The sequence below is a fragment of the Protopterus annectens genome, chromosome 9.part0 (genome assembly GCF_019279795.1).
Source record: "Protopterus annectens isolate FY-2018-M chromosome 9.part0, PAN1.0, whole genome shotgun sequence".
In the NCBI taxonomy this organism is placed as follows: Eukaryota; Metazoa; Chordata; order Ceratodontiformes; family Protopteridae; genus Protopterus; species Protopterus annectens.
The window spans coordinates 1467154714-1467159727 of record NC_056743.1 but is presented as its reverse complement, the minus strand read 5'-3'; positions in this window follow the sequence as shown (position 1 = coordinate 1467159727).

Below are 5014 nucleotides of genomic sequence, written 5' to 3'. Positions count from 1 at the left end.
GCAAAGGTAAGTCATTGGAACAAGTTAAAAAACTAAATTTCGGGGCATGTGTCCATCTTGAAAAATATGGTTAAATAGAAAAAAAACATGGGTTTTAAGGAAACATGCCTAACTACCCAAGGCCAGTCATAAGCATAGCCAAAAAGTGTCTGCTGTTGCCACTCCATTGATTAACTAACTGTCCCTCTGTGGAGCAGACCCAATTGTGTGATCCATGGAGTGTATCCACTGTTCCCCACCCTCTCTGCAAGGATTCCCTGGAGTGTTAGTGAGGGGTTTTGTATAATGTAATCAGGAATGTAGTTCCAAATAATGGGGAGTACCTGTGACAGGAATCTGTCACTCCAGCATCTTCCAGTTATGGTTGTGGCAAGGTGTAGCTCATTACAGTGTGTGGCTTACTGCAACATGGATGCCCATAGGTGGAGCATATCCATTAAGCCTGACTTGGACACAGCTTTGTTGGCCAGCAAATATCATCCCTGATTAAACGAGATGCCACTGAGTAATGTATGAATTTATGCAGTCTGGCAGCATAGGATACATGTCTGAGGGCATTATCCCTCTATGCGAGGTACGTTCATCGCCCTTCCAGCTGTCAGATGTGTCTTTTGAGGTACATACAAAATGGGTTATCAAACTCGATAATAGGATTGATGACTGATGAGTAAAGGGGCACAATAACGTAATCAGAAGGCCTACATAGATGGATGTCCTAACTACTTTGCACATATGACTGTCAAATGAGAGATCACTATGTAATGCAGTCCCCACATACCCATTACGTCATCTAAATGATACTGTTTGCCACTCATGTGTTAATATGTGTGTGTGTAGTTTCCCAAAATGGAATGACCATGCAGTATGTGACCTTTAGTCAGAGGCCATCACACTGACAGTCTGTGTTGGTCTATGTGAGGCCGCTTGAAGGACGTCTCTGACAGCTGGACTGTCAGTCATGGCTCCCAGTCTACAGTAATCACCAAACATGGCCTGCTGTAGTCCACCTGTGTTAGCCCGTATCTCTGAGAAGTATATGGCAAACAGTAGGGGTTCCAGGACTGAGTCCTGTGGGACACCAGTTGTGACTGGTCAAGAGTTGGACCTGGAGGCTGCTAGGCTTACCATGTGGGTTCTGTGTAAGCCTATTGGCAAACCAACCTGTGATGTATGGGTGTATGTACTGGCTGGTGAGTGTAGAAATAATACCTGAGTAGGGAATGGTGTCAAAACCCTTGGTGAGGTCCAGGTAGTATGTGTGAACTACCACACCCCACACCTAAAGTCTAGGTGGCTGTAAGATGTCAAACTGGTTCAATAGGCATGATCTGCACTCAGTCAAGGTAACCTGGGTTGGGTCAAGTGTCTGGAGGTCACCATTGTCTATGTTCATGAGTGTTATGAGAATGCACTCCATAGCCGTCCAGATCAGGCTACTTAGGCCTATGGCATGGTAGTTACCATGATCAGTTGTGTCACAACCTGGGTGGAGTGTAATAGCTGTTGCCATGCACCAGTGAATGGCCATGTAGCCTGTGTAGAGGCTGATTTTGAATTGCTATATTAGGCGGGGGGCCACTTTGTCTTGTAGTGTCTGCAGGATGCAGTCTGGGACACCATCTGCCTCCACTGACATTCTGTCATGCCATTTGAAAGGGCCATTACCACCTGTATGTCACAGATGTCTGGGGTACTGTATGTTTTGGGTATTGTTGTGGGCCCAGTAGGAGGTGAAGCTTGCTCCAAATGTATCGTGTGTTGGTGATATCAGTAGGGTCAGTATATTCAGTGCAATATTGCACCAGCACAGTGCGATTCTATGTGTTACTGCTTACATCCTTGACATAGACAAAGAAGCATTTGTGGTCATATTCTGAATCCATGCCTATTTAACTGTGGATGTCAGCCTTGGATGATTACATGAGTAACATAAGTATCTTGCTAATACTGGTCACGAACGTCTGCATGTCTTGGGATTTGCTGTTGTTCTGGACTACTGTACTACTTCTGTTGTATAGCCTGTATAATGCAGGGGTTCAGCAGACTGGTGTCCTTGTGTAGAGCTAGTCCTGGTTTACCATTGATGGCATGACCCATACATCTTTGTAGGTGCTTATAGAGTGCATTCGTAATTCTGTCTGTATCTTGAGCAGTGTCATCCCTGAGCATGGGGGGCTGTGAAACCTCCCACCTCCGTCATTAATACTGTAGATTTAGCTGTAGGAAAGGTATTCACTGTGTGTTCGTTGGGTGGGGGAATGGTTGGGAGTAGAAATCATCAGTGAATAGTTCATGATCAGATCTAAACAGTGACCGGTTTACCTCTGCTGTAGTGAACCTGTTGCACATGTCAGTGATTACCACTTCTAGTATGTTTTTACCTCTTGTTAGTCCATCTACCAACTGATACAGGCCATATGAGGTGATAAATCCCAGGAAGTGATCTAACACCAAATATGGCCACCGAGCAATTCAGGTACGAGCTGCTTCCACATGCACTACCAGAATATGCCAGAACTGTGCAGCTCCCGGCACATGTATGCTAATTACCCCATGTGCAGCAGTGTAGCATGCAAATAAAGGTATATAGTGATTCATGAAGTGGTGCAGGCATAGCGTAAGCATGCAGAAATGTAAACCAAAAAAAACAGTTTACATTTTTGCAAACATAAAATCGGAGCCATGAAAGCAGACCAAACTTATGTATTAGGTTCATAGGTTCATAGGTTTATACTAGGCTATCTGCCCTAAGGCATTTATAAGCCTAGCCCAAATTTTTGTGGCTTACGCCACCCCTTATATGAAAAAATACTGTGCCCATTAGTTTGTTGTGCCTCTGTCCAGCAGTGACACAGAGATGATTCCCGGGGTAAACCTACGATCTCCCATCCACAGGTCTAGATTTCTCTTGAACAGAGTCAGCGAGGTGCTCTGCCTCACATGGACTGGGATTTTATTCCACAGCATAGGGAGTCTCTGAGTAATAAATCTATCCCTCCAGCACGTCCTATTTATATCCGTGCTAAGGTTTAAGTCGCTTGCTCTAGTGGTTTTGGTGGATTTGGATTTTTGAGGTGGAGCATGTCCATTAATTCTGGGTTGGACATGGCCTTGTATGTCAGGCACATGTCACCTCTGAGCAGACGGTATGACTGAATAGAGCTGGAGTTTCTTCAATCTGGCAGCATATGACAGATTTTGGAGTCCCTTTATCCTTTTGGTGAGGAACTTTGGGGTCTCTCCAATTGCTGCAGATGTCGGTGAGATACATCCCGAATGGGGCATTGTACTCGATCATTGGTCTGATAAGTGAAGAGTACAGGGGAACAATGACCTCACTAGATCTGGATGTGAATCCTTCATGATCAGGTGGGCAATGTAGAAGGTCTTTCTAACCACTTTAGCAATGTGAGTGTCAAAAGAAAGGCCACTGTCAACCTGGGTCCCCAGGTCCCTGATAACCTCTTCTGTGCTTAGTGGATTGCCACCTATATGGTAGCTTGGGGTTACCTTGTTTTTCCCAAAGGGTATGACTATACATTTTTGGCGTTAACTTCAGGCCATGGCTCTGGCACCAGCTATCTGTTTCCGTGAGTCCCTTCTGAAGGATATCCATGTCCGATGCACTTTCCACTATGGCCCAGTTTGCAGTCGTCTGCAAACTTTGTCAGCCAAAGTCCTCCCATGTTGGCCTGTACTTCTGAGAAGTAGATGCCAAACAATAGGGGGCCAAGTACCGAGCCCTGTGGGACACCACTTGTGACCGGCTTGGAGTCTGACACAGCGCCAGCAACTCTAACCCTGTGGGTTCTGTCCTTAAGCCAGTTTGCAACCCATCTTGTGACATATGGGTTTACATTTAAGCTGGTAAGTTTTTCTACAATACCCGAGTGGGTATTGTGTCGAAAGCCTTTGCAAGGTCAAGGTAGGCTGTATGGACTGCCTTTCCTCATCAATGGCCTTGGTGACTGTTTCAAGAAGTCACCAAGTTCAAAAGGCATGATCTTCCCTTGACAAAGCCAAACTGGGTCGGGTCCAATGTCTGCAAGTCCCCTATATCTTTGTTTATGAGCTCCATTATGATCCTCTCCATAGCTTTGCAGACTAGACTTGTTAAGCTTATGGGGCGTAATTACCAGGGTCCGTAGAGGCGCCTTTGTGGAGTGGGACCACAGTTGCCGTGACGCCACTCCTTGGGCACGTATCCTGTGGTAAGGCTGAGATTAAACAGCTGCCTGATGTGCGGGTGTAATTCTCATTTAGCTCGTGTAGCACACAGCCGGGACACCATCCGTCCCATTGATGCTGTGTTTTTAGCTTTAGAGAGAGCAGCTTTCACCTGCGCATTTGAGATGTCCGGGAGGCTACACTCGGCTGGGATAGTTATCTCTCCTTTAGGGGAGAGGGTGAAGTTTGCACTGAACCTGTCTGCCAGTATGTTGGCAATGTCTGTGGGTTCAGTGATTTTTGTATCATTTTGGACTAATTCTGAGCATATCTGGGAGTTTCCACCCAGGTTCCTAACATAGCTGAAAAAGGCCTTATGATTGTCCTTTGAATCCATGGCAATTTTTCTCTCAAAATTGGCCTTAGTTGATTTTATGAGTGCTCGTATTTTTTACTAATAATGATCAGGGGTGACTTCCCTTTTATGGATTTTGTTCTATCATGTAATAGCTTTCTCCTCTTATTGTAAAGTTTGTTAATGGCTGGGGTCCACCAGACTGGACGTTTGCCCTTTGTGGAAAGAGTCTTGGTTTTATTTGGGATTGCCTGATCCATGCAGTCCTGGAGGTGTTGATAGAAGGCATTTGTAAGGGCTTCCGCAGCTTGGGTTGTGGTTTCCTCTGGCTCAGGGGCCTTGAAGGATACCACTTGTATCACAGCTTAAATGTAAACCCATATGTCACAAGATGGGTTGCAAACTGGCTTAAGGACAGAACCCACAGGGTTAGAGTTGCTGGCGCTGTGTCAGACTCCAATCCGGTCACAAGTGGTGTCCCACAGGGCTCGG